General features: G+C 44.4%; 1 protein-coding gene across 3 annotated transcripts in view; it reads left to right on the top strand.

Moving 5' to 3' along the window:
• LOC139155880 (complement factor H-related protein 4-like) overlaps positions 1-10,537 on the top strand; it is a 57,874-nt gene extending 47,337 nt beyond the window's left edge. For 2 of the 3 annotated variants that reach the window (XM_070731226.1, XM_070731223.1), the window contains one exon: positions 7,634-8,055. The gene's annotated coding sequence lies outside the window, so the exon portion shown is untranslated. Of the gene's footprint in view, positions 1-7,633; positions 8,056-9,277 lie in introns of those variants that run through there. The other variant, XM_070731224.1, reaches the window with a different exon arrangement.
• The last annotated feature ends 1,528 nt before the right edge of the window (positions 10,538-12,065 follow it).

Raw genomic sequence — 12,065 nt, 5'->3', positions numbered from 1 at the left:
TATAGATATGCTAGGAAAACAGTGGACTGTCCTTGCACCATGTACACAGGCTTCATGGATTTGCCCAAAATCCAACCTGTTCAGAGGCTGGTTTCTGCTGATTCGGACCGGTTCTATAGAACAGGTAGCAGGAATTTTGCCCCGTTTGCTGAACTGGCAGTGATGGCCGGCTAGAGATGCCCCAGAACTGGCTATCTCATTGGTTTTTTGTTTCTGCGCATGTACAGAAGGTGGGGTTTTGGTGCGTGTGTGCACCAATGTGCATGCATGCACCAATGCAGCACGGGAGGAAGTGAACCAGCAGTGAGGTAAATCAGAAGCCACCCCGATCCTGTTGTTTAGTTTCTAGTGATTGATCCTTCCTGTGAGAATGAACAAGAAATGACAAGCAGAGATGATTCTTGCAATTGGACAGTGACAAGTTGGAGACAATGCTGTGTATTCATACTCTAAACCAGGCCTATCAAACCGGCAGCCCAAGGGCTGGATGCATCATATGCAGGCCACAGAGAACTCAGCTCTGCAAAAAATATTGTAATACATCCCAATGTGTCACATGATATGATTAAGTTTGACGCCCATGCTCTAAATCAGAGTTCTTCGAACTTGGCAATTCTAAGACTTGTGGATGTCAACTCCCACAATTCTCCAACCAGCTGGCTGGTTGGTTGGAGGGCCTCTTCACTTCAAGAGAAACAGAAAATGTTGATGAGCTTATAGGAATACATGCCGTGTTATTTGCCAACACCTGTGCAGATCTACTTTTTAAAATGATCGCAACAATAGGAGTAGAAACATGTTGAATAACTTTGATTTGAGAAGTGAAAGGAATTTAATTGTAATGCAGGGCATAAGCCTAAACACTGAAAAAGGCTGAAGGCAAATGTCTTCAGAAATGAAATGAATTTAACTACTATTTAAATACTATTAAAATCTATTTTTCTCCAATGCACTGCTGCGGAGAGTCCAACATGGGTAATACTTCAGCCTTATTGGCAGGGACTGAGTTAAAATTAGCATAATAAATAGGTCCTGCCCAGTGCCTACCCCAGTAGGTCAGTCTTAAAAACTCAGTTGTAGCGAAGGGACTAGAGTTCTGCCTTTTCCTCACAGGAAAATAATAATAATAATAATAATAATAATAATAATAATAATAATAATAATAATGTTAATAATAAGAGTAGTAATGTATAACTCCTTTCTCCTTTCCTTGTTTTAGATGAAGAAATCTAAGGAGGGAGATTCGGGCCTCTGCCCTCCATGGGCAAGGCTTGCAACGTGGCTACCCATCAATGCTCTCTGAGAGCATTGCCCAGGGAATAGGGGATTCCTAGGCTAGGTCCCTGACCTCCAAGGTCATACCCCTCCCCACAGCCTAGAGACAAGAACACTTGGGGGCAATCTGGATTTACGCCCCCCCCCAGGCCTTCGTAACTGGCTTGCCTGCCTGTTTGCAACTGTCCGGAGGAGCAAATGAGGCCCAATTAGACAGGGTAGAGAGTGGGAAGGAGCGTCCCTGAGGCACGCCTGCTGATTCACAGCTGATGAGGGGAACCTCAGTTCATCTCAGCACCAATTGAAGAGACAGGTGCCATCTTGGAAGGGGTGGGGCTGTTGCTGAGGAGCGCGCTGCCTTTTTAGGCATGCCTGAGCCCGATCGAGCCACCTAACAGCTGACAGGCGTGGTGATAGCACCGTGCCTGTCATTAGGAACCCCAGAGCCTGGTGCATGCCATTTTGATGCGCAGGGGGGAGCAAGCTGGCAGTGACGCTGGCGGCACCATATGGACATCTCCCTGCCTCCCCTGTTGCAAAGAAGGGCATGGCAGAGGCAAACAGTGATAGCCAATGAACAGAGAGGATTAGTTGTTAGGGGTGTCCAGATCAAACATACACACCCATTTTATGGTACATTCCATTTACCTCAGAGTGGTATACAGATCTCCTGGCTATTCACTTGCACTGAACCTAGTGCATTGCTTTATTGTTGATTACATTTTTCTCTCATGAAGAGACAGAACTGTAAGTAAGAACATCTGAACATCCCCCAGAGACATCCTCTGGTGCTGGTCCAAATGCCCCTGGGGTTCCCAAATCTCAAGACAAGGGAAACTCTTCTAAAACAAAGAATAAGAGCTCTCAATCCTCTACTGCTCTAAAGGATGCAGAGCACCGCATTAAGGCCTTGGAGGCTCAATTGGAAGCTGCCAAGAAGCAGGCTTCAGTTCAATTACCTCAGCCTCAGGCCTCTATAACTTACCCAACTCTGGCTCCTCTTATACATCCCCAAGGGCAATTCCAGAGTTGGTACCCTCTGCAGAGATTTATCACTGGATCAAGCGGGTATTCCAACTGACACTATGGCCAGACCTGAAATACCCATGCCCATCATATAACCATGGTCACAGCTGGGCCAAGGGCTTCAAGGTTTTCAGTACCCCACAGCCACATTCACTCCATCTGCGGCTGGATTACGTGCGCCTCAAGACCCCTGGCAGTCAATGCCCCCAGCATTGCAGGACATGATGGCAAATGGTTATTCACAAGGGATGGCTGCAATGGCTCAGCAAACAGTGGGCCATGTCTCTGGCAGATTATCTCGAAGGGACCTTTGGGCCGCTTCAATGCCAACACCATCTGTACAGGATTCCTTTGATGAGGAAGGGGACCCTGACAGTGAAAAAGAGATAGAGCTGTCAGAGAATGAGGCTGTTCCATTGGAGCAACCAGCTTCCAGTGCGCTTTTTAAACTGGTCTTATTCGAGACAAGATAATAACTGACATTGGAAGGAGCAAGGCTTCACAGGTATAATCAATCAGCTGCAATCTGAGGCCTGGTTGTTTTCTGAACCACAAAAGGAGTCAAGCCACATCACTTCTTCGCAGCTTGTTATGGCCACTGTGAAACGTCAGTGGCAGCATCCAGCTGCCGCACAAGGTCCATCATCATTGGATCAAATATTTTACACGTTTGATCCAGAAATTGAGGACTTGCTGAACTTTCCATAGCAAGTTTGGGATCTAATGCCATTGTCCCATCAGACTTAGCTGATAGTTTAAAACCAGAGGACAAGAGGGCAGAAAACCTCATATGTAAAACACACCAAATAGCTTCTTGGGCCTTGAGGTCATTGTCTGCGGATTCCTTTTTTAACAGGGACTGTATACTGTGGTTACAAGACATGCAGGCCAAACTGGGCCCAGAAGAGGGGAGACTCAGGCAAGATATCAGTAAATTGATTGTGGCTTCTGAGTTCTCAGCAGATGCAACCCTCAATGCTGCAAAGTTTGCTTTCAGAGCCATGGCCACCACATTATCATCCCGTTGGCTTCTATGGCTGCGTATCTGGCAAGCTGACACGAAATCCAAGTGGCAATTGGCATCTGCCCCCTTTCAAGGCAGATGCCAATTGCATCTGCAAAACTATCCAGGGAATCTTTGGATTCGGTCCTCATTGAGGACAAGGACAAACGTAAGGTCCTGCCTAGGTCATCCAGATGTCCGGACAGATGCCAAGCTCCCTATTTTCGATGCCAGCCATTTTGCCATGATTCCTCCTTGGTGGCATCTCTGGCCTCTAGGGTATATATGCAGGGAGGATATGGTGGAGGAGCCTTCCGGTCTTACAGGGGTGGATACAACAATCGTTCCAGACAATTTAACCAGTCTAGGAAACCTTTCAGGAGGTCCAATCAAAAAGGATTCCGGAAGTCAAAGTGACTCACCGCCTCTTGGGAATGTACCTCATCAGACACCTGGACGTGCAACACAGTGTCTCAAGGATTTCACATAAACTTCCTAGGTACACCTCCACACCGTTTTCTCCAGTGTCCTTTGACCCCAAGGCTTCAGGAGGCAGATACTCAATCTGAAACAGCTGAACATCCATGTAAAGTATCAATGATTCAAAATGCACTCCTTGCAGACCATTTTGGCTTCGATCAGGCGCAGGGACTGGCTTATGTCTCTCGACCTCAAAGAGGCTTACCTCCATGTCCCGGTACATCCGTATCTCAGATTTTGCTTGGAAGAACAACATTTCCAATATTGTGCAATGTCATTCAGCCTGTCATCTGTGCCAAGAACCTTCACGAAGCTGCTGGATGTACTGACCGCCAATCTGAGAACTCGTTCAATACGCCTCATGGCGTATTTAGACGATGTACTTATTCTATCCCAATCCCCAGAGCAGGCCCAGAGAGATCTCTCCCTCATGATCCAGGTGTTACAGTCACGCAGGTTTATGGTGAATATTCCCAAGAGTCACCTGGTCCCAACGTCTGGGCACGGTGATAGATACCCAGGCAGGCAAGGTGTATCTATTTGAAGACTGCAGGGATAAGATCAGGAATATGGTGAGAAATCTTCAATGTAACCAGCAAGTGTCTCTAGCATTTCTTTCTCAATTGCTGGGGACATTCGTCTCTTGTATAAACATTGTGCCCTGGGCCCGTCTCCACACCAGACCACTGCAGTGGTTCCTTCTGCCGTTCCAGAAACAACTCTACTCAGCTCGTTACACCGACGGGGAAAGTCAGACACTCCCTCAAGTGGTGGAGTTCAGCAGTGGTACTTCAGGGCTCTCCCTTTTTGAGGCAACAGGTGATCGTCATCATCATGGATGTGAGCCTACGTGGTTGGGGTGCCCACTCAAACTCACAGGTAGCCCAAGGCCTGTGGACCCCCAAGAACCTCACAGGCATGAATATCAATTTCCTGGAGCTAAGAGCAGTGTTCCTGGCACTACAAACATTCCGGAACCAGGTGCAGGGAGAACACATACTTATCCTGACGGACAATGTGGCTACGCGATCTCACATAAACCATCAGGGTGGGATGAGGTCCAGCAGGTTGATGCAACAAGCAGAAGCCCTGATCACCTGGGCAGAAGCAAACCTTCTTTCTCTCCACGTCGAACGTATCTCTGGAGTTTCCAACGTCCAAGCAGATTGGTTGAGCATGTCAATGCCCCATCCATCAGAGTGGCATCTTGATACAGCGATATTCCAGGACATCACTCACAGGTTTGACACATTGTTGATAGACTTGTTCATGACACACCTGAACACGCAGCTCCCACTCTATTTCTCCCGTTTTCCATCACCAGGAGTGGAGGACACCAATGCTCTACGAGTTCGCTGGCTGGAAGGTCTCTTGTATGCCTTCCCTCCCATATGCCTGATTCCGAAGGTAATAAAATAATTGACCTCGGAAAGAGCGGAGGTCATCTTGGTGGCCCCCTATTGGCCTCGGTGCCCTTGGTTTGGGGACCTCATGGACTTGACGGTCTCCTCCCCGTGGCATATCCCGAGCCATCAGGTCTCCCTCAGCCAGGGGTCGGTGTTACACCCAGACCCCCAGTGGTTGAACCTAGCCATCTGACATTTGAGGGGGATCACATGAGGCAGGCTGCTATTCCAGACATGGTAATCTCCACAATTCAGGCTGCACGTCGTCCGGCCACCACCAGAATTTATCAGACCACTTGGATGGCCTATTGTAAATTCTGTAACACCATACAAGCAGATCCACGCTCTCCATCTATAGTGAATCTTCTGTCTTTCTTGCAAACCAGTCTTGACAAAGGACTTGCTCCCAACACGTTATGGATGCATGTAGCGGCTCTTTCCACCATACTCAAATGGGACCCGTGGAGGTCTATGTCACAACACCCGTGGGTCAGAGACTTCCTTAGAGGGGCATCCAACCTTTGCCCACCAGTGCAACAGAGGTATCCCACATGGGATCTTCCACTGGTGTACAGGCGCTAATGAGACCCCCATTTGAGCTGTTAAGACACATTCCTCTGAGACTCATTACATTTAAGACGGCCTTCTTGGTGGCCATTATGTCTGCCAGGAGGGTGTCCAAGCTGTCGGTGTTGTCTGTTCATCCGGATCTCTGTATCTTTCAACTAGACAGAGTAGTGTTACATCTGGATCTAGCCTTTCTGCCGAAGGTCAACTCTGTTTTCCATCGATTCCAAGATCTGATCCTTCCGGACTTTTGCGCGCATGGTTTCCATCTGCTGGAGCTACTCTGGCATAAACTCGATGTCAGACGAGCTCTAAAGATCTACATATGCAGGACTGCACATTTACGCAGAACTGAAGCCCTTTTCATTTCATTTCTATCATCATCCATGGGGGCTAAAGTATCACCTCAAACAATTAGTAGATGGGTGAGGTCCTGCATAACCATAGTGTATGAGACTCAATCCCTGCCTGTCCCATCTGGAATCACAGCTCACTCCAAGAGGAGTGCAGCGACATCTGCAGCATGGGTTACGCAGGCCTCTCTAGAGGACATTTGCCGGGCGGCTACCTGGGCCGTCTCATATACCTTCATCAAACATTAACGACTGGACTTGTTTAGGTCCGCAGAAGCTGCTTTTGGTCGAAGAGTGCTGCAACGGGTGTGCAAAACTCATGCACCCCTGGTCCAGCCTGTTCCCGCCCTATCTTCATAGCTTGGGTATATCCCATGTTGGACTCTCCACTGCAGTATATTGGAGAAGGACTGTTGAACTTACCTGAACAGTCTTCTCAATGCACTGCAAGGAGAGTCCAAACTCACCTGGCCATTTGGCCCAGGGGCACAGTTTCTTGGTTGTTAAGTTGTTTAATAAAGAGTTATATGTGTTTTCACTACTCCTTTGTTGTTTTTCTTTGACTGACCTACTGGGGTAGGCACTGGGCAGGATCTATTTATTATGCTAATTTTAACTCAGTCCCTGCCAATAAGGCTGAAGTATTACCCATGTTGGACTCTCCTTGCAGTACATCGAGAAGACCATTCAGGTAGGTTCAACGGTCCTTTCCCAGAAATTGTCAGTGGTGATAATTATTCTCAATCATCTTAAACCAAGAAGTCTTATTCAGGTAATGGAGAGACTAGATGAACTCACACAATTTTCATATTTTTATTGTTGTGAGCCGCCCCGAGTCTATGGATAGGGGCGGCATACAAATCTAAATAATAATAATAATAATAATAATAATAATAATAATAATAATAATAATAATAATTTATTTTAAGGGTATCTATGAGTTGTAAATATTTAACAAACCCAAAGAGATTTCTCTACATAAAATGAAATTCTAAACCAACCTTCTTTCTGCAATTGTTCTATACTTGGAAAATCCTTAGAGATCCCATGATTTAAATCAGTTTCCTTTCATTCAGAACAACAGAGGGAAAAGTAAATTTGGATTCAGTGAAATTTTCCTACTCATTTTAAATATTACGCTTCAGGTCTACTCTGCCTGCAAGAATTTAGATCCTAAAATATATTTTAAAAATTCATGATTAGTTATAATATTTCTAAAATGCTTAAACTTTTATTGTTAGTGATTTAGTTAGTGTTAGTAAAATAGTGATTTTTATAGAAGAAGAAAAGAATAATTGCTTAATGGCAATGTGCTGTACAATCTACTCTAGAACAAGTCTCCATTTTGGCCAATTGATTTAATGCACAGAGATAATCATGTCTGATATTTTATCCATATTGCCTATGGGTGAAATCAGTTTAACATTGTAAAATTATCTAGGATGCATTCTGCTGCAGAGGAAGAGAGGTGTAAGAAATAGTTCTTTAAAATATAACTTTTAAATTCACATTTTATTTTATAGGTCGCACACAATGAATGATTTTCTTTCATGACCCTACATGAAACTTCACTGTGTTTACTCTGGAAAATACACAAATTCTGGATTGTCTGTAACTATTCACAATGGATCTTGAAGATTAAAACCTATTTTCTAAAAGCTACATTTTAGTTCTTAGTATTATAGATAATTTTGATAAAATGATAATGCAGTTTTCAATAAATATATAGGCCATCTTTAAGTATTATAATATGTGATATACATTTTTCAAAATGTAGCAGAATACATTAATGTAACCTTAATGTATAAATTTTTAGCCTAAACATTTGATTAATGAGAATTACCAATCATCCCTTCTTTAAAAAGTGGCAATAGAACATTGAAAACAATGTTTTAGAATGAAGAAGTGTTGAGTTTATTAAATGAATAAAATTCAGCTATAAAAATGATTTTCATTTTTATTTTCTAAAAATATGTAAATTCTCACAGACGTCAGCTAAAATGAATAGATGTCCTGATGCTGATTGAGCTCAATGCGTTCATACTTGAAGACTTCCAAGGTCCCTTCCAACTCTGTTATTCTAAGGCTTATGCCTACAAAACACTTTTACAACAATTTTATTCACAAGGAGCATTCACTGTCATGTGTGTTGATTTAAATGTATATAAATATAAAGGTTTCTGTGTCAGTCATGTCTGACTCACGGACACAATGCTCATCTCTGTTTCTTGGCTGAGGGGGACAGCATTGTCCAAAGACAATTTCTGTGGTTGTGTGGCCAGCATGGGTACTATAGGCCAAAAGAAATACTATTACCTTCCCATCAAAGTAGTACCTATTAATCTACTAACATTTGCATGCTTTTGAACTTCAGCTTCAACCACAACAACACAAGAGCACACAACAGATTCAAACTTAATATTAACCACTCCAAACGTGACTGTAAAACATATGACTTTAGCAATTGAGCTGTTGAAGTGTAAAACTCATTACCTGACTCCATAGTGTCAACCCCTAACCCCCAAAACTTTACCCTTAGACTATCCACGATCGACCTCTCCAGGTACCTAAGAGGCCAGTAAGGGGCATGCATCAGTGCACTTGTGTGCCTTTCGTCCCCTGTCCAATTGTCTCTCCTTATCTCATTTATCTTTTCTTCCATTCCTATATCTTTCCCTCTATTCTTCATTGACATATTTTATTCTTATATTTTTTTTCTATTCTTTCTTTTATATATTTTACTATGTATATATTTTCTATAACCTACATTGTGTATTGGACAAAATAAATTAAAATAAATAAATAAATAAAATAAATAAGTGGGCAGCAGCGGGGACAAGTACCAATAGCTCACCCCATTGCACAAAGCTTGGATTTTGAACCCAGACTCTTTATCTATCTATCTATCTATCTATCTATCTATCTATCTATCTATCTATCTATCTATCTACCTACCTACCTACCTACCTACCTACCGATCTATCGATCTATCGATTTATCGATTTATCTATCATCTATTTGTGTAGATACATGTAGATACATATATATAGATACACATACACACATAATCCTCAATTTACAACAGTTTATTTTGTGATCGTTCAAAGTTACAATGGCACTAAAAGAAATGACTTATGATGGGTTTTTCACATTTATGTCTTTTGCAGGATCCTTTTGGTGATCAAAATTCAAATGCTTAGAAACTGACTCATAGCCAAGTCAATGGGGAAGCCAGAATCATTTAACAACCATGTTTCTAATGTAATAATTGCACCAAGAAAGGATAAAATGGACAACTATTAAACCCAACAAAAGTTTTGGACTCAATTGTGATCATAAGTATATGTACACACACACACAGAGAGACAAATGTATATATATGTATGCACACACACACATATATAAAAGCACATACCGTATTTTTCGCTCCATAAGACGCAGTTTTTTTCCTCCCAAAGTAGGATGAAAAATCAGCCGCGTCTTATGGAGCGAAGATGCAGGCGGGGGGGGGGGCGGCGCAAGCCCAAAAAGCAGTCGCAGCGGAGGCCAAGTCTCGCTCCGGGCTGTGCCCCCTCCGAGCGCTCGCCACCTGTCCCTGTCAGCGGTCCAGCCACCTTCACCCGTCTTCGCGTCACTTCGGAAGCCGCTCTGCATCAGCGGGAAGGAAGGCGGAAGGCAAGCAGCAAAGCGGCACTTGGCAAGCAGAGAGGCGCTTCGCTGGCTGCGGGCATTTCGGAAGAGAAAAGAGCCCGCAACACCGGGGGAGGCAGGGGGTCCCACGCCGCAAAGCAGCCAGAGAGGATTTCGCGGGGGAAGAAGAGACTAGGGGCCTCCCCTCGGAGGTGGGCGGGGGAGGGGCAGGTAACGCGCACCGCTGCAGGAGGGATGAGGAGCTGAAGCAGTCCCCCGTCCGCCCAGCTGCCCGTCTGGGGATTTGGCAGCGCAGGCCGCTGGGCCCTCCCGCCTGCAGGATCAGCCTCGACAGCCCCCCCCACTCGCCTAAAGGCCTGGCCGGGAGCCCGCGGGCTCGCCCCAAAAGCGCCTTCGCCCCGGAGAGCAGCCGCCGCCGACCTCTTCCTCGCCCACGGAGTGGCAGGAGCAGGCCGAGCAGAAGCACCCCCGCCCTGCGCCGGAGAAGTCGCCCCTCCGAGCCCGACGTTCCGGGCAGATGCGGCAGGAGCGAAGCTCGCCCACCCACAGCCCGTTGTGGCTCGGGCGGAGCGGCTAGCCTGGGATGATGCTCTGCCCCGGGAGCATCTCTGGGACTGGAGGACAACCCCCCCGCCCCCCGCCCGCTTGCTCGCTCGCTCGCTCCCGGTGCGTGGGCCCGCGCTGCGTCCGACCGGGCGCCCTCATGTCGAGGTTCTACTGTACTGCCTATTTTGTCTTGAAATATCTAAACTTTATAAATATATCATGGCAAGATTCTTCTTTATGTTGTCTAACAAGTTATTCTGTGAAATTTCCTAAATTTCAGAGTTTTATCCATATCCAGGTTGTGAACTACTATTGCAGTTTTCAAGATCTCTCTCTCTGTGTACTATAGTTTTTTCAGACGTGTCAGATTGATTAGTTTGCAAATCCCCAGATATTTGACTTCCTCCACTTCTCAAAAATTTGTTGAAAGGAAGAAAAAACCCCAAAGTTTTAGCGAGACTATTATTAAGTTTCTACTGTATTACAAAGTGTAGTTAATCTAGCCCAGGAGATTGAAACTCATTAAATTCTCTTTTAAAAGTGATAGCTGCTAGCTACTTTATGTAAGATGCTGCCTGGCATTGTCATACAAGTTATTATTTACCCTTGTATCTGAGCTTTAGTAGAAAGTCAATTATATTTAACATCAAAATGATCCAAGTGAGATGTTGCTTGTTTGTATATTTTCCCAATTCCCCTAGGGCAGTGTTATTGTAATAAATATTTTAGCCTACTTTTTGGCTCAAAATATTTTTTTTCTATTTTCCTCCTCTAAAATCTAGGTGCGTCTTATCAGCAGGTGCGTCTTATAGAGCGAAAAATACGGTATATGTACATATCTACACAATGTATTTTTCAGACTATAAGACACACCGGTGTATAAGATGATTTCAAAGAGGTAAGTAAAAAAAGATTTTTGTCCTCCCCAGCCCCCAGGAGGACTCTGCAGGCTTCCCAAGCTCTCTGCATTCCGTGTTTTCTGCAAAAACAGGCCCGTTTTCCACCTGTTTTTTCAAACAAAAATGGGCACACAGAGCATTTGGGAATCCTGCAGTGTTTCTGGGGGCAGGGGGAAGGCAAAAATGGCCCCATTTTTGTGAAAAAATTATTTTTGTTTTGCCCATTTTTCACAAAATTGTGTTTTTGCCTTTCCCAGGGCCCCAGGAGCACTTTGTAGTCTTCCAAACCCTCTGCGTACCCAATTTTTGTGAAAAAATGGACCCATTTTTCACAAAAATGGGGCATGGGGATGGGCCTTCTGGAGTCCAAAAATGGCTGTGTTCAGTACATAAGACACACTGACATTTCTACCGTCTTTTGGGTGGGGGAAGAGGTGTGCCTTATACTCTGAAAAATATTTTACAAATTCCGCTATCTCTAATGGGTAAAATTGCCACAATCAAAGGGAACACCCTTCCTAAACTATTATTCCTGTTTCAAGTCGCCCCAATAAAACTTCCAAAAACCTTCTTCACCAATTTGAACAAAAAAATTAGTAAATTAATTTGGTCAAAAAAGAATGCAAGGATCAAATTAAAGTTATTACAAGACCATAGAAGCAGAGGGGGTTTTGGTCTATCAAACTTCAAACTGTATTACCAAGCCACGATTCTTAAATGGACACAAGATTGGATACTCCTAAAAAACTTAAGAGTCTTAACTTTGGAAGGCTTTGACCTCCAAACTGGTTGGCACACATTTTTAGGAACTGATAAATACAAAAAACATTCATACTTCACATCACATTACATACGAAAA

This window comes from Erythrolamprus reginae, unplaced genomic scaffold (assembly GCF_031021105.1).
Source record: "Erythrolamprus reginae isolate rEryReg1 unplaced genomic scaffold, rEryReg1.hap1 H_8, whole genome shotgun sequence".
NCBI lineage: Eukaryota > Metazoa > Chordata > Lepidosauria > Squamata > Dipsadidae > Erythrolamprus > Erythrolamprus reginae.
This window is presented reverse-complemented; position numbering and strand designations above follow the sequence as displayed.